Source organism: Hypanus sabinus, chromosome 18, assembly GCF_030144855.1.
Source record: "Hypanus sabinus isolate sHypSab1 chromosome 18, sHypSab1.hap1, whole genome shotgun sequence".
In the NCBI taxonomy this organism is placed as follows: domain Eukaryota; kingdom Metazoa; phylum Chordata; class Chondrichthyes; order Myliobatiformes; family Dasyatidae; genus Hypanus; species Hypanus sabinus.
In genome coordinates, this window is record NC_082723.1 from 31,907,908 (window position 1) to 31,932,704 (window position 24,797).

At 44.0% G+C, this 24,797-nt stretch overlaps 1 long non-coding RNA gene and 1 pseudogene across 1 annotated transcript; both read right to left on the bottom strand.

Annotated features, from left to right (window-relative positions):
• Positions 1-375: 375 nt before the first annotated feature.
• Positions 376-20,302, bottom strand: LOC132377498 (uncharacterized). Its single transcript, XR_009506658.1, has 3 exons — positions 20,266-20,302; positions 19,874-19,993; positions 376-808 (listed from the first exon to the last, which is right to left on the bottom strand). It is a non-coding gene; the product is annotated as an uncharacterized LOC132377498 (long non-coding RNA).
• LOC132377556 (5S ribosomal RNA) lies at positions 14,028-14,146 on the bottom strand (annotated as a pseudogene).
• Positions 20,303-24,797: the final 4,495 nt, after the last annotated feature.

Consider the following 24,797-nt stretch of genomic DNA (forward strand, 5'->3'; position numbering starts at 1 on the left):
CTACAAAGTGATCTAAATTAATTACAAATATAAAACACAAAATAGTTGACTGCATAAGTATTCACCTCCTTTAAAATGCACACCAAATCACCACTGGTGCAGCCAATTGGCTCTAGAAGTCACATAATTAGTTTCAAAGGTACATTTCATGTCAGAGAAATGTATACAGTATACATTTTGAAATGCTTTTTCTTCACAACCATTCACGAAAACAGAGGAGTGCCCCCGATGAATGAATGACAGTTAAATATTAGAACCCCAAAGTCCCCCCCACCACAGCTCCCCTCCCTCCCGCGCGTAAGTAACGATCCCCCCACCCCCAACGGCAAAAAAAAGCATCGGCACCCGCCACTGAGCTCTCGAGTGTGAGCAAAGCAACAACAAAGACACAGGCTTGTAGTACTGCAAAAGACTACTTGTTCACCTGGTATTCGACATACCACAGGCCCTCTCTCCCTAATAAGTTTCACAGCGAGACGGGAGGCAACAAACAACTCACTGGTTTACGATGTTAAAAGTCCATTGCGTCACCTTTTCCGAGCTCTGTGCCCAAAGATCTTGGGTCTCTTGGCACAGAGCCAGAGGTCTTCCATCTTCATGACACACCGGCCTTCTGCTCGGACACCAACCTCCAGTCCCTCCATCTCCAGAGCCGCGAAAACTTGGTCCTCCGAAGGTGAGTGAACCTCTTAGGCTGAGCCCTTGTCATGCTGAACAACTGCCAGTTGTGAAACCCCGAGAGCGGGTCCCATTCGGGCAAAGAACCGTAGTCAGCGTGTAACTCCAGGTCAGGGTCTTCAGGAGAACCCTGAAAAGGGGAAAATAGAGATATTAAGGACGGAAAAAGAGCTGCTTCTGAAGATGCAAGCAAAGGAGTTGCTGTTAAGGTGTTGTTAAGAAGATCCTCCTTCTTTCTTAGTCAAATGCAGGTCTGCTTTTGGAGACCTGTGTGCAGTGAAGGTGTTTCAATTGATTGTAGTAAAAATACACCTGTATCTGGAGGGTACAACTGCTGGTCCAACTTAACCTAGAGGTTAACCTTTAGGGTATCCTGCACAAGGACTCCAAAGTCCCTTTGCATCTCTGCATTTTGAATTCTCTCCCCATCTAAATAATAGTTTACCCATTTATTTCTTCCACCAAAGTGCATGACCATACACATTCCAACATTGTATTTCATTTGCCACTTCTTTGCCCATTCCCCTAAACTATCTAAGCCTCTCCATTTCCTCAACACTACCCGTTCCTACCTATCTTTGTATCATCAGAAATTTAGCCACAGATCCATTAATCCCATAGTCCAAATCATTGACATACATTGTAAAAAGCAGCGGTCCCAAAACCAACTCCTGTGGAACTCCACTGATAACTGGCAGCCATTCAGAATAGGATCTCTTTATTCCCACTCTCTGTTTTCTGCCGATCAGCCAATGCTCCTCCCACGCTAGTAACCTCCCTGTAATTCCATGGTCTCTTATCTTACCAAGCAGCCTCATGTGCAGCACCTTGTCAAAAGTCTTCTGAAAATCCAAGTACACCACATCTACTGCATCTCCTTTGTCTATCCTGCTTATAACTTGCTCAAAAAATCTCTGAGTTTTTTTCAACAATGGCTTTCTCCTTGCCACTTTCCCATAAAGCTGTGACTGGTGAAGCACCTGCTCAACAGTTGCTGTATGCGCAGTCTCTCCCATCTCAGCCACTGAAGCCTGTAACTCTTCCAGAGTTGTCATAGGTCTCTTGGTGGCCTCCCTCACTCGTCCCCTTCTTACATGGTCACTGAGGTTTTTGAGGATGGCCTGCTCTAGGCAGATTTACAGCTGTGTCAAATTCTTCCCATTTATTTGATGACTGACTGAACTATACTCCAAGGGATATTTAGCAACTTGGAAATTTTCTTGTATCCATCTCCTGACGTGCTTCTCAATAACCTTTTTGTAGAGTTGCTTGGGGTGTTCTTTTGTCTTCATGGTGTAGTTTTTGTCAGGATACTGACTCACCAGCAGGGATGTGTTGTTGAGGCTCTGTAAGGCACTCGTGAGACCACACTTGGAGTATTGTGTGCAGTTTTGGGCTCCTTATTTTAGAAAGGATATACTGACACTGGAGAGGGTTCAGAGAAGGTTAACAAGAATGTTTCCAGGAATGAAAGGATACCATATGAGAAATGTCTGGCAGCTCTTGGCCTGTATTCCCTGGAGTTCAGGAAAATGAGGGGGGATCTCATAGAAACATTCCGCATGTTAAAGGCCTGAACAGATTGGATATGGCAAAGTTATTTCCCATGGTAGGGGATTCCAGGACAAGAGGGCACGACTTCAGGATTGAAGGATGTCCATTTAGAACTGAGTTGTGGAGAAATTACTTTATTCATAGGGTGGGAAATCTGTGGAATTTGTTGCCGTGAGTGGCTGTGGAGGTCAAGTCATTGGGTGCATTTAAGACAGAGATAAATAGGTTCTGGATTAGCCAGGGCATCAAAGGGTTTGGGGAGAAGTTAGGGGAGTGGGGATGACTGGAGGAACTGGATCAGCCCATGACTGAATGGCGGAGCAGATTCAATGGGCTGAATGGCCTACTCCTGCTCCTATATCTTATGGTCTTAAATCTCAGCTAGAATTTGCCAACCGGCATGTGGGAGACTCTGAAGATGGAGGAAGAAGGTTCTATGGTCTGATGCCAAAATTGAGCTTTTAGGCTATCGGACTAAACGCTATGCTTGGCGTGAGCCAAACACTGCACATCATCAAAAACACACCATCCCTACCGTGAAGCACGGTGGTGGCTGCGTTATGCTGTGGGGATGCTTCACTGCGGCAGGACCTGGAAGGCTTGGGAAGGTAGAGGGTAAAATGAATGCAGCAAAATACAGGGAAATCCTGGGGAAAACCTGATGTAGTCTGCAAGGAACTGTGACTTGGGAGAAGATTTGTTTTCCAGCAAGACAACATCCTCATGCACAAAGCCAAAGCTGCACGGGAATGGCTTAAAAATAACAAAGTGATTGTCTTGGAATGACCAAGACAGAGTCCAGATCTCAATCTTACATTGATGTGCCTAACTAAGTGGTTCTTAAAAGTCTCTAATGATTCTGCCTCTACCACCACCCCAGGCAGTGCATTCCAGACACCCATCACTTTGTGTAAAAAAAACTTGCCCCTCACATCTCCTTTGAACTTATCCACTCTCTCTTTAATTGCAAACCCTCTGGTATTAGACATTTCAATCCTAGCAAAAAAGATATTGTCTGTATACTCCAACTATGCCTCTCAATCTCATAAGTCTCTGTCAGATCTCTGCTTAATAGTTGTCTTTGAACCTGGTGGTACGTGCTTTGCAGTGAAAAATGCATAAATATTCTAACATTTATCTTGTCTGTGCTGGTTTCTGCTGTTTTGTGAGTCTTGCATCTTTTGAACTGCCGGAATATGTCCAGCCACCAGTGCAGATCAGCATCAGACCTGCTGATTTTGATGAGGTGAAGACGTATCTTCCACCGCAATAGAAGAGCACAACGCATTTGAAAAACAACATTAGCAACTCTACACCAAAGTGTGGCTTATGTTTGCGAGTAAACAACAGCCCCGCTTGAGGAGATGTTGGCAAGCCAACTGACAGTGAACAGACGGCTCTGTAAGCGCAGCTAGCTTCTATACAACTGCAGATGTGGTTTTGGGGGTGGGGGAGGGTAAAGTAGCCCTTACTGGTGTTTGAATTGTGGATTGTGACAGTGGAAAAACAGCTCCCCTAAAATCAGGAAGCTGGAATTGGAATTGGTTTATTATTGTCACATACACTTGAGAGGCAGTGAAAAACTTATCTTGCATACTGTTCATACAGATCAATTCCTCACATAGTGTGCTGAGGTAGAGCAATGTAAAACAATGGCAACATTGCAGATGACCAAACCCCATCTTCCCCAGAACGTCCTGGTGCAAGTCTACACTGCCATCACAGGGAGCATCCTCACATCAGACAGTCCCGTCTGGTTTGGTGTGGCGTCCTCTCACAACGTACAAAAAGGATCTGGTCAGCAGAAGAGGTCGGTCTCCCATCACTGTACGTGTCCAGGACAAAGAAGCAGGCAGGTAGATCCTTGCAGACGTTACCCACCCAGCAAACTGAATTTTCCAAAAGCTCCCTTCCGGAAAGTGCTACGGGGCTATTATAAAAAAATCAGATCATCTTAAAAGTTTATTACAGTTAACCTGATCAGTCATTCTAGTTAACCCACTCCTACCTCTCTATTACCCCCGTCACTTCACCACACTGTAAGCACTTTAAACAAGTTTATAATATTGTTTACATTGTAAATATACGCTTGGATTGTGTACTTTTACACATTTCATTCCATATCCATATTTTAAACTCTAACATTTTATACAATTCTTTATTCTTTATAATTTAATGTTGATTTTTTTTTGCTGCATGTCACACCCTGACCAACACACCACAGCAAATTCCCAAACCACAGAAATGTATATGGGGTCTAAATCTGATCCTTGATGCAGCATAATGTGTAAGTAAATGAGTAGGAACAGGATAAAGATTGGAAAATGGGAACGGGGATTCTTATCCCCGCACTCACTGGAATTCGGAAGAATGAGGGGGATGTCATTGAAACCTATTGAATATTGAAAGGCGTAAACGCGGTGGATGTGGAGAGGATTTTTCCTATCGTGGGGGAGTCCGGGACCAGAGGACACAGCCTCAGAATAAAGGGAGATCCATTTAGAACAGAGATGAGGAGGAATTTCTTTAGCCAGAGGGTGCTGAATCTGTGGAATTCATTGCCCCACACAGCTGTGGAGGCCAAGTCATTGAGTACATTTAAAGTGGAGGTTGATAGGTTCTTGGTTAGTCAGGGAGAAGGCAGGAGAATGGGATTGAGAGGGATAATAGTCAGCCGTGATGGAATGGTGGAACAGACTCGATGGGCCGAAAGGCCTAACTCTGCATGTGTGTCTTGTGGTTTTATGGAATTAAAAAGAGATTCAGAAAATATTTAAGATTAGCTTTATGTATCAAAACATACAATGTTGCTTATGTCAAATCAGGTTAGCGAGGATTTTGCTGAGCAATCAGCAAGTGTCGCAATGGTCCTGGCACCAATGTAGCATGCCCACAACTCCCTATCCTTAAATGTATGTGTTTTCAATGAATATAGAAATTTACCGCATATTACAGGCTCTTCGGCCCACAATGTTGTGCCTCCCTTGTAACCTAGAATTTCCCTAGCACATAGCCATCTATTTTGCTAAGCTCAATGTACCGATCTAAGAGTCTCTTAAAATACCCCATTGGATCTGCCTCCACCACCTTCGCTGGCAGTGCATCCCATGCACCCACCACTCTCTGTGCGGAAAAACTTACCCCTGACGTTCACCCCCCCACCGCCATCCCTACTTTCAAGCACCTTAAAACTATGTCCCCTTATGTTAGCCTTTTCAGCCCTGGGAAAAAGCCTCTGACTATCCACACAATCAATGCCTCTCATCATCTTATACACCTCTATGAGGTCATTTCTCATCCTCTGGCACTCCAAGGAGAAAAGGCCAAGTTCACTGAAACTATTCTCATAAGGCACACTCTCCAATTCAGTAAATTTCCTCTGCACTCTCTCCATAGTATCCACATCCTTCCTGTAGTGAGGTGACCAAAACTGAACACAGTACTCCAAGTGGGGTCTGACTAAGGTCTTACATAGCTGTAACATTACCTCACGGCTCTTGAACTCAATCCCATGGTTGATGAAGGCCATCACACCATACGCCTTCTTAACAACACTGTCAACCTGCACAGCAACTTTGAGTGTTCTATGGACAAGGACCCCAAGATCTCTCAGTTCCTCCACACTTCCAACAATCTTACCATTAATATTATATTGTCTTCAAATTAGACCTACTAAGATGAACCATCACACTTGTCTAGGTTAAACTCTATCTGCCACTTCTCAGCCCAGTTCTGTACCCTATCAATGTCCCACTGTAACCTCTGACAACCCTCCAGGCTACTTACAACACCCCCAACTTTTGTGTCATTGGCAAACTTACTAACCAACCCTTCAAATTCCTCATCCAAGCCATTTATAAAAATCACAGAGGATGGGTCCCAGAACGGATCCCTGCAGAACACCACTGGTCACCGTTCTCCATACAGCCATCTTCAACCACCCTTTGCCTTCTAAGGACAAACCAATTATTGATCCACAAAGTAAGGTCTCCTTGGATCCTATGCCTCACTACTTTCTGAATGAGCCTTGCATGGGGAACCCTATCAAATGTCTTACTGATATCCATATACACTACATCCACTTCTCTACCTTCATCAATGTGTTTTGTTACATCCTCAAAGAATTCAATAGGCTCATAAGATATGACCTGCCATTGACAAAGCCATGCTGACTATCCCTAATCAGATTAGGATTCTCCAAATGCTCATAAATCGTGCCTCTCAGGATCTTCTCCAGCAACTTGCCCACCACTGAAGGAAGACTCACTGGTCTATGACGGCCAGGGAGGAACATGGGAGGAAACTGGAGCAATGCCACATGGTCACAGAGAGAAAGTACAAACAGCAGTGGGACCTGAACGCTGATCAGTGATTACTGATTCTGTAAACCATTACACTAACTGGTATGCTGCTGTGTCACCCTTAGTGCCTGAGAATTTGTGGGAGGCTGACCTTTATATAGCTGTCCTTCCAATATCTGAGAATCTCTACTGAGTTTAAAAAAGTTACAGAGTTAGGCTTAATATCACAGGTATATGTCATGGAATTTGTGGTTTTAGACCACAGGATCTAAATTTGTTATTTTACAGATGCATATTACAATGTATAATAAAAATATAAGTTACAATAAAATAGTTATATTTTTACTAAGAAATGCAAAAGGATAGCAAGAAAAGGGAAAAATATTGGGGTATTACACATGGGTTCAATACCCATTCAGAAATCTAATGGCAGAGGGGAAGAAGCTGTTCCTGAATTGCTGAGTGTGTGTCTTCAGGCTCCTGTATCCCCTCCCTGATGGGAGCAGTGAGAAGAGGGCATGTCCTGGGTGAATGGGGTCCTTAATGAAAGATGACACTTTCACCTTTTGAACCATTAGAATACAGAGTAATTACATGTGATAAAATATGGAATATTACAAAGAACTACACTATCTCATAAAATATTACATGACATGGTGCATTGGGAGAGTCTCTGTGATTTTAGATAAACTTTTAATTCCATCTTTGACTCCAGCTCAGCGTATTAGTGCCGCTGTGAGCTTGAGAGAAGCGGGTTTGAATCTGACTCTGGTGCTGTCCGTGTAGAGTTTGCATGTTCTTGCTATGACTGTAGGATTCCTTCAGGTGCTGTGGCTTCCTGTTCCATCCCAAAGACATACTGGCAAGTGAATCAGCTGCAGAGAATAAACCCTGGTGTAGGTGGTGTCATGGCCATGATTTCCAGGACAGCAGATGAGATGGAAGGGTGTTCCCAGAAAGAGTTAATAGGCATCAAAGATGGCACTGGTGATAAACTGTGACGTTTTTCAAGTAGCTCACAAACCTATTAGATATTCCACTAGATAACAGGGCATCATGATAGCATGGTGTTAACACAGCTCGAGGCATCAGGGTTCCGTGTTCAATTCAGATGCTCTCTGTAAGGAGTTTATACATTCCAACCCCCGGGTTTCCCCCGAGTGTTTCAGTTTCCACCCACATTCCAAAGACATACTAGTCAGTAGGTTAATTGATCACTGATTGAATTGAATTGAATGATCTTTATTGTCATTATACATAGGTACAATGAAATTCTGTTTGGTTTCCTCTCAGGCAATTAAATAAAGTGGTAGATAAAAACAAGACAGCAATGGAAAAACAGTATTAAATAGACAAGTAGCAGAAAATAAGTTGCAGCAGCACCAGAATATCACAGTAATGCACAAAGTGCCGATAGTGCAAGTATTTGAGTCCTTGTGTGTGCTCACAGTTCCAGTCATTGTTCTGAGGGAGTGGTGCGATGGAGGCCACGGCTCTGGGGTAGAAGCTGTTCCTCAGTCTATTTGTTCTGGCTTTTAGTGTCCTGAACCTTTTGCTGGACGGCAGCGGGTCAAACAGGGAGTGGCCGGGGTGTGTGGTGTCTCTGGTTATGCTGATTGCTTTCCTCCTGAGTCTGCTGGAATAGATAGTGTCCAGTCCTGGGAGCCCCATCCTGACAATTCGCTGGGCCGTCTTCACCACGTGATACAGGTCTTGTTGCTCAGCGGCTGGGCAGCTGGCATACCACACGGTGGCGCTGTTGGTCAGGATGGTTTCAATTGTGCTTCTCATGATAGGACTAAGTGGGCTGTCGGGCAGTGTGGCTCGGTGGGCTGGAAGGCTCTGTTCTGAGCAGCATCTCTAAATAAAATGAATATTCTTCTGAACTATGATCACTGCAATCTACAGCCCGTAATTTCCCTTTCAGAAACATGCTTTTTAACCATCTAAATCAAGGGTTCCCAACCTTTTTTTATGCTAGGGACCCCTACCAGTAACCGAGGTGGTCTGTGAATCCCAGGATGGGAACCCTTGGTCTAAATAAACTAGCGGTTCTACAATCTCCTGACGGACTCAGCAAGCTCGACTCTTAGGAACATAGGTGTGGCATCTTGAAGGGGAGGAAGGTCGACCATCACTGGAAGAGAGAGTGCCGGATTAAAGCATCGAGGCCTGGCAGCAGAATATGAATCAGTCCCACCACTCTACCAGCCAAGATCCTCCACCTGAGTCCATGCCATCTGCCTGTGTTTGACCTGCCTCCCTCTCATTTCATTTCTACCATCGGGTAGCGGTATAGGTGTATCGGGCCTTTCGCCATCAGGTTCAGGAACAGTTGCTGTCCAGCAACCATTGGGCACCGGGCTGCGTTGGATGACCTCTCTTGCCTCAACACTGAGTGGACTCCACTGTCTGTAGACTCACTTTCAGGATCTCTGCTTTTGTCATGTGTGATTTTTCATGAGTCTATTGTATGGCTTTATTTTCCTGTGACTACCTGAAAGAAGATGAATCTCAAGTTTGAAAATGTTATACACTCTTTGATAATAAAGTTACTTTGAACTTTGAGTTCATTACTTGTTCACCTCGCACTGCCTCCACCAGTTCACTACATTTCCAGAGACAGCCGAGTCCTTGTAGCTACTCAGGACATGGTCCTGTACTGGTGTCACTGTCTTACGTTGGGATGGAGGTGAACCAGATGGTATTGCTCCTCCAACCTGACTTTGTCTTCATCGTTGCAGCAGACAGAAAGAGCTCAAAGAAGCGACCCGCCAATCTGTACCAGGTCTCACCGATGTAGAGGAGCCATACCAGATACAGTAGGCAACCCCAACAGACATGCAAGTGAAGTGTTGCCTCAACCGGAAGGACTGTTTGGGGACCAAAATGGAGGTGAAGGAGGCGGCATGGGACAAGTGTAGCACTCTGTCAGATTCCCCCTTCTTCAGCCTTTTACCTCTTCCACCTATCACCTCCATCTTTGATTCCCCCTCACCTGGCCAGACCTACCAACTGCTAGCTTGTCTTCCTTTCCTCCCCCACCACTTTATTCTGGCTTCTGCCCAATTCTTTTCCAGTCCTGAAGAAGGGTCTCAGCCCAAAGTGTTGACCGTTTATTCCTCTCCATAGATGCTGCCTTATCTGCTGAATTCACCCAGCATTTTGCGTGCACTCCTCTAGATTTCCAGCATCTGCTTACGTTTAACTCAATTCCACTGCACATGTGTAAATTAGGTCCAATTTATGTGTAGTGTATGTTAACTTACATTTGCTTGGCACTGTAATGTGGTGCTGCTGAAGAAAGCTGATTTCATAGTCCTTATTGAGGACTCTGTTGGTCGGAGTTGACCATGGATGTTGCATCCAAGCCATTGCCCCTGCAGCAGGTTCCCCTCTCTGATGAATCCAAAGGAACGGCAGAGACTGATGCAGTTCAGCACCAGTTGCATCACGGGGGTTGCCAGTCAGCGTTGAACTTAATATATAACTGTCTTGGGGACACACGTTCTGGATTGTTCCCTCGGGATTTACTCCTGAAGCTTTCCCCATGACTGGGTACATTACAGCTGGCTCCTCACCACAGACTCAACCTGCAAATTAACCTTTTGGGAATCCTGCACAAGGACTCCCAAGTGCCTTTGCACCCCAGATTTTTGTGTTTTCCTTCACTTAGAAAATCGTCAACCTTCCTATTACTTCTTTTGAAGTGCATAACCATACTTCCCAAAACTGTATTCCATCTGCCCCATTTCTTTACCCATTCTCCTAATCTAAGTCCTTCTATAGCCTCTCTACTTCCTCAAAACTACCTGCCCCTCCACCTATCCTCATATTGTCTGCAAACTTGACAGAAAAGCCATCAATTCCATCGTCCAAGTCATTGACATACAATGTAAAAACAATCAGTCCCAACAGAGACCCCTGTGGAACACTAGTCAGTAGCAGCTAAACAGAAACGGCTCCTTTTATTCCCACTCTTTGCCCCCTACCAGTCAGCCTCTGCTTTATCCATGCTGGATTCTTTCCTGTAATACCATGGGATCACATCCTCACGTGTGGCACCTTATCAAAGGCCTTCTGAAAATCCAAGTACACAACATCCACCGATTCTCCTTTGTCCAGCCTGCTTGTCATTTCTTCAAAGAATTCCAACAGATTTCCCTTGCTCTATCACATGCTGCCTGGATTAGAGAGCATGTTTTAAGAGGACATATTGAGTAAGCCGGGCCTTTTTTCTCTGGAGTGGAGGAGGATGAGAGCTGACTTGAAAACGGGTGTTCAAGATGATGAAGCACAGATCAAGTGGACAATTGAGAGACTTTCTCCCAGGGCAGAAATGGCTAATATAAGGGGACAAAGTTTTAAGGAGATTGGAGGGAAGTGATGTGTCAGGTGTCAGAGGTAGGTTTTTTTATACCATGTAACCATATAACAATCACAGCACGGAAACAGGTCATCTTGGCCCTCCTAGTCCATGCCGAACTCTTAATCTCACCTAATCCCACCTACCCGCACTCAGCCCATAACCCTCCACTTCTTTCCTGTCCATATACCTATCCAATCTTACCTTAAATGACACAACTGAACTGGCCTCTACTACTTCTACAGGAAGCTCATTCCACACAGCTATCACTCTCTGAGTAAAGAAATACCCCCTCGTGTTTCCCTTAAACTTCTGCCCCCTAACTCTCAAATCATGTCCTCTCGTTTGAATCTCCCCTACTCTCAATGGAAACAGCCTATTCACGTCAACTCTATCTATCCCTCTCAAAATTTTAAATACCTTGATCAAATCCCCCCTCAACCTTCTACACTCCAATGAATAGAGACCTAACTTGTTCAACCTTTCTTTGTAACTTAAGTGCTGAAACCCAGGTAACATCCTAGTAAATCGTCTCTGCACTCTCTCTAATTTATTGATATCTTTCCTATAATTCGGTGACCAGAACTGTACACAATATTCCAAATTTGGCCTTACCAATGCCTTGTACAATTTTAACATTACATCCCAACTTCTGTACTCAATGCTTTGATTTATAAAGGCCAGCGTTCCAAAAGCCTTCTTCACCACCCTATCTACATGAGACTCCACCTTCAGGGAACTAGGCACTGTTATTCCTAGATCTCTCTGTTCCTCTGCATTCCTCAATGCCCTACCATTTACCCTGTATGTTCTATTTGGATTATTCCTGCCAAAATGTAGAACCTCACACTTCTCAGCATTAAACTCCATCTGCCAACGTTCAGCCCATTCTTCTAACCGGCATAAATCTCCCTGCAAGCTTTGAAAACCCACCTCATTATCCACAACACCTCCTACCTTAGTATCATCGGCATACTTACTAATCCAATTTACCACCCCATCATCCAGATCATTTATGTATATTACAAACAACATTGGGCCCAAAACAGATCCCTGAGGCACCCCGCTAGTCACCGGCCTCCATCCCGATAAACAATTATCCACCACTACTCTCTGGCATCTCCCATCTAGACACTGTTGAATCCATTTTATTACTCCAGCATTAATACCTAATGACTGAACCTTCTTAACTAACCTTCCATGTGGAACTTTGTCAAAGGCTTTGCTGAAGTCCATATAGACTACATCAACTGCCTTACCCTCGTCAACATTCCTCGTAACTTCTTCAAAATATTCAATAAGGTTTGTCAAACATGATCTTCCACGCACAAATCCATGCTGGCTACTTCTAATCAGATCCCGTCTATCCAGATAATTATAAATACTATCTCTAAGAATACTTTCCATTAATTTACCCACCACTGATGTCAAACTGACAGGTCTATAATTGCTAGGCTTCCTTCTAGAACCCTTTTTAAACAATGGAACCACATGAGCAATACGCCAATCCTCCGGCACAATCCCCGTTTCTAATGACCTCTTAAAGATCTCCGTCAGAGCTCCTGCTATTTCTACACAAACTTCCCTCAAGGTCCTGGGGAATATCCTGTCAGGACCCGGAGATTTATCCACTTTTAAATTTCTTAAAAGCGCCAGTACTTCCACCTTTTTAATTGTCATAGGTTCCATAACTTCCTTACTTGTTTCCCACACCTTACACAATTCAATATCCTTCTCCTTAGTGAATACCAAAGAGAAGAAATCATTCAAAATCTCTCCCATCTCCCTCGGCTCCACACATAGCTGACCACTCTGATTCTCTAAGGGGCCAATTTTATCCCTCACTATCCTCTTGCTTTTAATATAACTGTAGAAACCTTTCGGATTTACTTTCACCTTATTTGCCAAACCAACCTCGTATCTTCTTTTAGTTTTTCTAATCTCTTTCTTAAGATTCCTTTTACATTCTTTATATTCCTCGAGCAATTCCTTTACTCCATGCTGCCTATATCTATTGTAGACATCCCTCTTTTTCTGAACCAAATTTCTAATATCCCTTGAAAACCATGGTGCTTTCAAACCTTTAAGCTTTCCTTTCAACCTAACAGGAACATAAAGATTCTGTACCCTCATAATTTCACCCTTAAATGACCTCCATTTCTCTATTACATCCTTCCCATAAAACAACTTGACCCAATCCACTCTCTCTAAATCCCTTCACATCTCCTCAAAGTTAGCCTTTCTCCAATCAAAAATCTCAACTCTAGGTCCTGTCCTGTCCTTCTCCATAATTATATTGAAGCTAATGCCATTGTGATCACTTGTGATACGAAGTGTGGTAGATAGAGGCAGATACATTGGGGACTTTTGAGAAACTCTTAGGTACAGGGATGGTAGAAAATGAAGGGCTATTGGAGAGGGAAGGGTTAGATTGATCTTGGAGTTGGTTAAAAAGTCATCACATCATAGGCTAAAAGGCTTGTCATGCGCTGCAGTGTTCTATGTTCTGTGTGGCATGTATCTGCTTCTACCACCTCCTCAGGCAGTGCATTTCAGGTATCCACTGCTCCATGTAAAAACCTTGTCCCTCATATCTCCTTCGAACTTACCCTCCTTACATTAAGTGAACTTGAATGATGCCCATTGGGGAAACCATCCTGAAGCTCGGGAGCTCCCCCTGCTGGAACTTCTGTTTGTGGTCCGGAGGTCAGTGGAAAATGTTTCAGGGGATTCTGAAAGTGTCACCTGCAACAACCACCTTTGATCCTGGAACCCCAGCAGAGGTCCTGTGGGGTCCTGCTAGAGCCTGGAGTTTAGTGATGCAGATCAGCAATGCTCAGACCTGACATAACTCTGCATTCTCCAGCACTCTGTAGTGTGGAGATGAGCTTTATTTGTCACACGAAATGTGTTGTTTGTGTCAATGACCGACACAGTGGGGCAGCCGCAAATGTCACCCTGCTTCTGGTGCCAACATAACTTACTAACCGTAATCCATACGTCTTTGGACTGTGGGAGGAAACCCTCATACTTATGGGAAGAACGTACAAACCCTTCACAGTCAGTGGCAGAAATGAACCCATGTAACTGGCGGTGTAAAGCTGTTCTACCGTCCCAGCCCCTAACAAAGCCCACAGCACCTGGTGTTCACAGGCTGTCTCCCAACCAGGTACTAACCAAACCTGAGCCTGCTTAGCTTCTAAGGTCAGATGACATTGGGTGTTTCCAGGCTGGTCTGGCCATGAGCAGGTCAGCACAGCCTAATCATCAGACTCTCTTCTTACTGTGCACTGGGAGTCACAATCTCTCTCCCTCTAACACAACCCACCCAATGGGTCCCACATTACAGCAATGTCTCAGGACATCATTATTCGTTCTGCAGGAGATACTCTCCACACGACTACCTTCAGCACATCAGATACCGTGAGAGTTGTTCATTGAACCTCAGCCTCTTGCCATTCAATTGCAGCACCTCACTTACACCAGTGAAAACAATGGAGACCTTCCAGCCCATCAGAGCCATGCAGGCCCTGAGAACATTCCCCTCGGTACCTCACCACTGTTCAGCCCCACACCATTTCCCCACTGATGTCCCTTGAATCTCCTTGGAGTCCAGAAACCAATGGACCTCAGTTGGGATCGAAACCAAAAGATTCACAGAATAGGCAGAGTAAGGCATAGATACAGACCTCAATTACACAATTATCAACATTCAAGATTGTTTGAAGTAATTTCCTGTATACAAATGTAAAAACAATTGTTCTCCAGATCTGAAGCAGCACCAGAAAACACAAAATATAAAGAACACAATAATAAAATATGCATAATAAATACAAATGCATAAGGAAAGCTTATACACATTGATTGTATGTCCATAAAGTGACACTAGGTTGTATATAATACAGATAAACAGATTACAGAGGAGGTGGTGTTTGCTGTTCTGAGGCAAATTAGGGTGGATTAATCCCAAGGGCCTGACAAGGTGTTCTCAGACCCTGCGGGAGGCAAGTGTGGAAATTGCCGGGACCCTAGCGGTGATACTTAAATCATCCTTATCGACAGGAGAGATACTGGAGCATTGGAGGATGGCTAATGCTGTTCTACCGTTTAACAAAAGGCTCCAAAACTAAACCAGAAAATTATAGGCCAGTGGGCCTGACATCAGTAGCGGGAAAGTTATTGTAAGATATGAGGGACTGGATATATGAGTACTTGGATAGACGTGGACTGATTTGGGATAGACAGCACGGCTTTATGCATGGTAGATCATGCCTAACCGATCTAATAAAGTTTTTGAGGAGGTTAACAGGAACATTGATGAAGGCAAGGCATTTGACAAGGTCTCACTTGGGAGGTTGGTCAAGTGGTTTGGTGGCTCAGCATTCAAGATGAGGAAGTAAACTGGATGAGACATTGTCTTTTTGGGAGAAGCAGAGTGGTAGTAACTGGTTGCCTCTCTGACTGGAGTGTTGCAGGGATCAGAGCTGGGTCTGTTGTTGCTTCTCATCTATATCAATGATCTGGATAAGAATGTGGCTAACTGGATCAGCAAATCTGTGGATGACACCAAGACTGGGGGTATCGTCTTGGAGGAAGACGATCAAAGCTTGCAGCGGGATCTAAACCAGCTGAAATAATGGCAGATGGAATTTAGTGCAGATAAGTGCGAGGTTTTGCACTTTGGTAGAACTAACCAGGGTAGGTTTTACACAGTGAACGGTCGGGCACTAAATGTGGAAGAACAAAGGGAGCAGGGAATACAGGTCCATAATTCACAGGTAGATAGGGCTGTAAAGAGAGCTTCTGGCACATTGACCTTCATAAATCAATGTACTGAGTACAGGAAATGGGATGTTGTATTAAAGTAGTAGAAGGTGTCAGTGAGGCCCAATTTGAAGCATTGTGTGCAGTTTTGGTCACCTACCTACAGGAAATAAGGTTGAAGGAATACAGAGAAAATTTACAGGTATGTTGACGGGACTGGAGGACCTGAGTTATAAGGAAGGATTAAATAGGTTAAGACTTTAGTCCTTGGAACGTAGAAGATTGATAGATTTGAGAGAGGTATAAAAATTATGAGGGGTATAGATAGGCTTTTTACACTGAGGTTGGATGGGACTACAACTAGAGGTCATGGGTTAAGGGTGAAAGGTGAAAAGCTTAAGGGGAACATGAGGGAAAACTTCTTCACTCGAGGGTCCTGAGAGTATGGAATGAGCTGCCAATGCAAGTGGTGCATGTGAGCTCGATTTCAAAGTTTAAGAGAAGTTTGGACAGGTACATGGATGAGAGGGGTATGGAGGGCTCTGGTCTGGCTGCAGGTCAACGGAAGTAGGCAGTTTAAATGGTTCAGAGTGGACTAGGTGAGCGGACTCATCTGGACTGTACTTTATGACTAAGGTGACCGAAGGGAAATATTGAAATAGTGTTGGAGGTGTTGATCAGTCTTACTACTTGGGGAAAATAAATGTTTTTGAGTCTCGTGGTCTTGGTGTGGATGCTACAGAGCCTCCTTCCTGATGGGAATGGAACAAACAGCTAATTAGAACTACAAAAATGCATTTATTAGAATAGCTGACACTAAAATACTTATCTAGGTATGCACAGGTCTCTTCTCACACCTCTCACTCTGTCTGATCTGTGGCACCGTTCACGACCAGCCCATCGTGAAGCGAAAAGAAAAACTACCGCCAAGCCCCCGACCGCTCTACTTTTATCCCCTATACCGCTGTACATGGACCAATAGCACTGAGCATGTCTACACAGAGCACTATCGCAAGAAAGCAGCCTAAATCATCAGGGACCCCCACCACACAGATCACGCTCTCTTCTCACTGCTGCCATCGGGGAGGAGGTACAGGAGCCTCAGGACTTACACTGCCTGGTTTAGGAACAGTTATTACCCCTTAACCATCAGGCTCCTGAACCAGAGGGGATAACTTCACTCACCCCAACACTGAACCTTTTCCACAACCTATGGACTCACTTTCAAGGACCCTTCATCTCATATTCTTGATGTTTGTTGACTATTTATTTATTATTATTTACTTCTTTTTGTATTTGCAGAGCTTGTTGACTTCTGCACATTGGTTGTTTGTCTTTCCTGTTGGGTGTGGTCTTTCATTGATTATATTGCATTTCTTTGTATTTACTGTGCATGCCTGAAACAAAATGAATCTCGATTGCATATGGTGGCATTTATGAACTCTGAGCATTAGCATCAGCTGAAACCGCTGAAGCAGAACTAATTATCACATGTCAATGCACATACTCTGTCCCTCCCACATACTCTTAAGGATGCAGTGGTGGTGATGATATTAGATGAACTCTTTACTGTACATCATGTACCCCAGTGGGGAGTGGAATCAATGAACATCCATGTCCCATGGGCCAGGGTCAAGGGAGGTTGGTGGAATTAACCAGACTTCAGGAAACACTGAGCTACTTGGTGTAAGGTCTTCTCAGACATGACTGGAGACTGGCCTTAGCTCTGGCTCCCAAAATGTCCTCACTGAAACCTTCTGGCTCCCAGAATTCCAGAATGTCCTCAAGCAAGAGTCATGTAGGTTAGAAATATGTGGAAATTACTTTCCGTAGATGCTGCCTGACCTGCCGAGTTCCTCCAGCATTGTGTGTCTTCTTCTCACCTGCCTATCATGTCTCCCTGATGATCCTCTCCTTCCCTTTCTCCCATTGTTCTCTTTCCTCTCCTATCAGATCTCTTCTTCTCCAGTCAGTTACTTTTTCCAACTATCAATTTCTCACTTCATTCCCCTCCTTCCAACCACCTTCTAGCTAGTCCTCCATCTCTCCCCACCTTCTTATTCTAGATTCTTCCCCCTTCCTTTCCAGTGCTGGTGATGGGTCTTGGCCCAAAACGTTGACTGTTTAATCATTTCCATAGATACTGTTTGACCTACCGTGTTCCTTCAGCATTTTGTGTTATTTTGGAAATCTGCACCTCAGATTGCAGATTCATTTATTTATCATATGTACATTAAAACATTTCAGTGATATGTGTTGTTTACATTAATAACCAACACATCTCAAGGCAGAGCCCACAAGTGTGGCCACACATTCTGGCATGCTCAATGTTCAACCTTCCACCCAGCCACTCATACTTGACTTGCCTGCAGTCAGTCACAAAATCCCATTGAAATACAGAATGAAGATGCAGGGTAGCTGCTGCAGGGATGCGTGGGGACCAAGCAGATCACAGGCTCCCAAGAGACAGCTGATCCCAGAACATAAAACGTAAGTGCAGAATCAGGCCATTTGGTCCATTGAGTCTGCCCTGCTATTCCACCAAGGCTGATAACCCTCTCAATCACCTGCCTTCTCCTTGAAACCTTTGACACCTTGACTAACATGAACCTATCAACCTTCTCTTTAAATACACTTCGCCTCCACAGCCGTCAGTGGCAATGAACTCTACAGAATGACCACCCTCTGGCTAAAGAAATTCCTCCTCAACTCTGTTCTAAAGGGATGTCCTTGTATTCCACGGCTGTGTCCTGTGATCCCAGACTCCCTCACTATAGAAAACATCCTCTCCACATACACTCTATCCAGGGCTTTAAACATTCACTGAGGTCCCCCTCATTCTTCTGAACTCTAGAGAGTATAGACAAGAGCCAAATAGAAACATAGAAAATAGGTACAGGAGTAGGCCATTCGGCCCTTTGAACCTGCACCGTCATTCAGTATGATCGTGGCTGATTATCCAACTCAGAATCCTGTACCTGCTTTCTCTCCATAATCCCCAATCCCTTTAGCCACAAGGGCCATATCTAACTTCCTCTTAAATATAGCCAATGAACCGGCCTCAACTGTTTCCTGTGGCAGAGAATTCCACAGATTCACCACTCTCTGTGTGAAGAAGTTTTTCCTCATCTCGGTCCTAAAAGGCCCCCCTTTATCCTTAAACTGTGACCCCTCATTCTGGACTTCCCCAACATCGGAAACAATCTTCCTGCATCTAGCCTGTCCAATCCCTTTAGAATTTTATACATTTCAATAAGATCTCCCCTCAATCTTCTAAATTCCAGTGAGTATAAGCCTAGTCGATCCAGTCTTTCTTCATATGAAAGTCCTGCCATTCCAGGAATCAATGTGAACCTTCTTTGTATTCCCTCTATGGCAACAATGTCTTTCCTTAGATAAGGGGACCAAAACTGCACACCATGTTCCATTGTCAATGTACATGGTAGTTAAAGTCAAGCAGCATCTATGTCAGGGCGTCCTAGCCTGGGATCCACAGACCCCTCTGTTAACAGTAGGAGTTCGTATCATAAAAAAGGTTGGGAACTCCCGATCTATAGTGAGGAATAAACATTTTCAGGCTGAGACCCTTCATCAGTCCCGATCCAAAGTTTATATACTGAGTCTAAGGAGGAACTAGCTAGCAATTCTGATAAGTTACTACACTGTCTTTATTGTCTTTTACCCTGAATCTAAAGGAATAACAAATGCAACATAACTGAAAGGAGGGAGGAAAAACTCCATTGTTAATTCCAACAATTTCACAAAGCATTGCTAATCATCTACGGGTAAATTTGTTGGCTTGCTTTTCAAAAGAAATGCAATTCTAAAATTAATGCTCCATGATAAGGCAAATAGAAATCTTCATTAAGTACTTCATCTGCACGACTGTGCTCTTTAGTTATTTCTGATTTAATTTCAAATATTTATGGTACTTTAATTGGAACTGTATGATTAGAGAATGGAAAAGTCTGCATCAAATATTGAAGAGCCATTGTAAGTGTTGAAGCTTTGTATTCTCCCAACTCAACGGCTTTAGATTAAATGTCAAATATTTATGGAATTTTAATTGGATTTTTAAAGCTTAAGGACTTTGGAGTTTTTTTCTTTCCCATCTCAGGAGTACTTAATAAAATAATGAAGCACAGAATAAAATTAGTGTCATTTTAAATATAAGATTCAGAAATAATAAAATTGGATTTAGAAAATTGACCTGGACCGAACAATGAATTTCTTCTTTGTCAAAATCAACGCGAAGTGTGGCAATACCAGACCAATATCCTCAGTTCTGTGGAGTCATGACGCAGACGAGGTGCGGTGTCACCGTTTGTGCCTAACACCAAGTGAGGGAGCGAGGAGAACAAGATGGAAAGGGGGCCAAAGACAGACAGATGGAGGAGGAGGGAGGATGAAAGTGTGTGTGTGGGGGGGGGAAGGGTGAAGAGGATGAAGAGAGGGGGAATGAAGCCAATGGGGGACAAAGATGACAGAGGGAGGGGAGGTAAGGTAATAGGATGGAGGGGAGGGGAAAGTTACATGATTTTTCTCTCCTGAGTTATTGATCAAAGGTTATTTCAAAGATGATCGTAGTGGGTTCTTACTGACCTTGCAACAGACACAAAATGCTGGAAGAACTCAGCAGGCCAGGCAGCATCTATGAAAAAGAGTACAGTCAACTTTGCAGGCTGAGACCCACTGACTACCTTCTCTGGCTAATATGCAACAGCATGAGTAACACAGGAGGGAGAACATATAGATAAGTGTGCACTCCAGTGAGACAGTAGCCCATGGAATGACAGTGAACCAGATGTCCAAGGTTGAGGTGTGGGCATTGACCTGTGTTGGAACAGACTTGGTGTTGGGCAGGTTTGGGCTGGGTGAACCCTATCAATAAGGAACACATCCCAATGATCCACATGAAAACACTGAAACACTGCCCCCCTATCTCAGATGCCCCCAAACCCCAGGTACTCCCGGCTCCGAGAGAATGACTGGATTCCGTGCCAAAATGTGGAGACAGCCAAGTTAAGATTAGTTCAGACTGATGCTGCTGCCTTAGAAAAGCCTAAAAATTAATGACCTGATTAATTTTCACCACCCCTTTTCTGGCCTTTCAGCTTTTTTGCAGTTGTGATTTATTATCCTCATACTTGCTTGATAACATGGCAACAGGTCTCATTTCTAATGCAAAATGTTATAGAAAAGATTCAGGCAATAACCCTCCCTCGGTGCTGGCCCTGTCAGTGTTCCCCTCCCTCAGGACCACTCCTCCCATAGTGTGATAAGTAATTGGTATAGAGGACGAGGTGTTCACATTACTCCAGCACCTGTGTCTACAATAAAGCAATTTACATTGAAGTCAGTGATGATAAACCTGATTCTGATTGTAACATATACTTATCCAGAATGTACACTCACTCTCCATCAACCATTCTGCAAACTCCATTTCTGTCAAATAATTAAAATGAACATATAAACACATTCTTTATGCCACAGTTGCATACATTATGCTTAGTAAAAACACATTTTAACTGAGCTGAGAAATAAGAGAAACTTGAGTTCCAAACTAATTAAAGATTAATTATGTATTTACTTATTTTTATTTAGAGATACATAGCATGGTATCAGACCCTTGGAGAGCATGCTAACTGGTTGCATCACCGCCTGATGTGGAGGGGCCACTGCACAGGATTGGAAAAAACTGCAGGAAGTTGTAAACTCAGCCAGCTCCATCATGGGTACCAGTCACTCCAGCATCAAGGACACCTTCAAAAGGTGGTATCTTTGATACGGAGCCCCAGGACGTGCCCTCTTCTCATTGTTACCATCAGTGAGGGTGTGTCACCAGTGATCTAAAGTCTCTTCTCAAGCACAAAAAGAGCCTTTAGATCAGGAGATGGGGAGGTATTGAAATGCACAGAAGGATCTAAACAAGATGATCAAGGTGGCTAAAGAGGAATGAAGGAGAGAGCTGGAGAACAAGCTTGAGCAGAGTAGTACACAGGACTTGTGGCGAGGCATGAAGAACATCACTGGCTTCAATCAGCCTAGCTGGAGAGCCTCCAATTGCACCCGTGAATGGGCTAATGAGTTAAACCAGTTCTTCAATAGGTTTGACAACTGCCCACCTGTTCACATCCCTGAGCAAACCAGTCCAGGTGCCGAAGCACGTATGCTCTCTCAGCATAAACACTTCCCCTCGTCCCTCCTCCAGTTCAACATGTGGATGAAAAACACAAGCTACCACTGTCTACATCCACCCCCTGCCCTGCACCTACCATCCACACCTCCACATACCAACTGCTATTGTCCCAATCTTCACCTCCACCTTCCACCAACTCCATGGACTTGCCTTCCCTACCAAGCAGCTGAGATGGACTCCGGGGAAACTCAGAAACAGCAAAGCATTGGGACTGGATGGTGTGAACCCCATGGTCCTGAAGGAGTGTGCTGAGCAGCTGCGTCGAGTTCTCCAGTGAATTTTTAATCTGAGTCTCAGCCTGGAAAGGGTCCCACCTTTGTGGAAAACGTGTGGTCCCAGTACCCAAGAAAGGCCAGCGTAAGTCTTGAACCTCACACATCATGAAGACCCTAGAGAGGCCTGCTCTGGCTCACCTCTGACCCCTGGTCATGTCAGTCCTTGATCCCCTGCAGTTTGCCTACCTGGAGCACATTGGAGTCAATAATGCGTTATCTTCCTACTGAACAGAGCCTACTCCCATTTGGATGAGCAGGCCAACACTGTGAGGATCATGCTGTTTGATTTCTTGAGTGCCTTCAGTACCATACAGCCCTCGATGAATGTAGCTTTTCCCACAGCAAAGCAGATTGGCACTTGCATTGTATCCTGGATATCGGACTACCTGACTGGCAAACCACAGTATGTGTGGCTTCAAAGATGTGTGTCAGACATGGCTATAAGCAGTACTGGGGCCCCACAAGAGACAAGGTATGTACTGGCTCCCTTCCTGTTTACCCTCAGACTCAGTCACGTCACCTGCAGAAAGTCTCTCATGACTCAGCAATAGCTGGTTGTAAAAAAGGGAGGACAGGGTCCTGGTGGAGAACTCTGATGTTGCAAGCTGAATCATCTGCAGCTCAACCCCATTCTCCTGCCATCTCCCTTTGATACTCTATCAAGAACCCATAAACCTCTGCTATAAATACACCCAATGACTTGGCCTCCACAGCCATTTGTGGCAATGAATTCCACAGATTCACCACCCGCTGCTGACAGAAATTCTTCCTCATATGTTCTAAATAGATGTCCCTCTATTCTACGGCTGTGATTTCTGGTTCTTGACTCCCCACTATTCATTCTCTCCACATCCACTCTAACTAGGCCTTTCAATACGTTTCAATATATCCCCCCCCCCTCATTCTTTTAATCTCCAGTGACTGCAGGCCAAGAGCCATCAAATGCTCCTCATACGTTAATCCTTTCATTCCTGGAATCATTCTCATGAACCTTCTCTGAACATGCTCCAATTCCTTTTCTTAGTCATGGGCTCAAAACTGCTCACTATAATACTGACACATCAGATTTTTGTTTCTCCCTCTCAAACTGCAGGGTGAATTCAGTCAGATTATGACCACAGCCCCTCAACTCATAGCTACTATTCAGAGGCATGTATACAACCCAAATCAGGATCTTTTTAAAACCCTTTCAGTTTTTAAACTCTACACACAAGGATTCCACATCATACAATCCTACATCACCTAAGGTTTTGATTTCATTTTTTACAGGGCCACCCCACCCCTCTGTGCCTACCTGTCTGTCCTTTCAATACATGTATCCTTGGATGTTAAGCAAAGAAAACCCATAAACCAAGTCTGCATTAAGACAAAATGTTGTCCCACGTAAATCATTAAACTTGACAGCTTTTGAAACAATGCATTTTTGTATCTAATGTTTTGAGTTATCTTTTGACATGATGCCCATTAGAGTTAGTTCCAGACAGGATTACAAACTTGAGAAAATCTGCATTTGCTGGAAATCCAAGCAACACAAAATTTAGTTCCACAGATACCTGATCAGTTGTGTGCAAAACAAGGCTGTGTATCAATTAATTTCTGCAGTCTGCAGAATAGTAGAAGGGCTTAAGAATAACAGTTAGGACTAATGGCACATGGATGATAAATAAATGGTTGGAAGGGTTAGAGTGGTTCAACATTGGGGGCTGAAGCGTCTGTACTCTACAACATTCCATTCATGACTTACATTGGAGTTGGTTGTATTGGTAACCAAGGGAACAGGATTATCCACTCAGTGGCTTCTTTATTAGGTACACCTGCTTATTAATGCAGACATGATTAAGAGGTTCAGTTGTTCAGACCAATCATCAGAATGGGGAAGAAATGTGATCTAAGTGACTTTGACCAAGGAATGATTACTAGTGCCAGACAGGGCGATTTGAGTTTCTCAGAAACTGCTGAAGTCCCAGAATTTTCATGTACTGCCTTCGGAGTCTACAGAGGATGGTGCGAAAAACAAAGAACATCCAGTAAGGAGCTGTTCTGTGGGCAAAAACACAGTGTTAATGTGAGAAGTCAGATAAGAAAGGCCAGGCTGGTTCAAGCTGACAGAAAGACAACAGGAACTCAAATAAGCAGGTTAACAGTGGTGTGCAGAAGAGCATCTCTCAACACACAACACATTGAAACTTGAAGCGGATGGGCTACAGCAGCAGAAAACCACACCGGGTTCCAATCTTGTTCAGTGACCAGAGTGTAGAAAGACTCCCACTCACACGGGGGGCAAACAATGCAGCTTCTGAGGTACAGTTGGTACACAGCATGTTCAAAATACAATTGGTTTATTGTTTTAGAGGCTTTAAGGAAACGTTCTTCCCCCTCCTCCCAGGGCTTTTCATATTTAGCTGTTGCTTGAATGTGGTGCTGCAAATCGCCCCACACCTTGCTCGGACAGAGATTTTAGGATGTCACAGGAATCAAGGGAGATTTCATTAGTGTGGGAAAGTTATGGTAAGATTAAACATCTGCCACATACTGAATAGTGGAGTATCACACATAAAATGATGGAGGAAATCAGCAGGTCAGGAAACATCTACAGAGAGGAATAAACAATGTTTTGGGCAAAGATCCCTCATCAGGTCTGGAAAGGGGCAGAAGCCAGA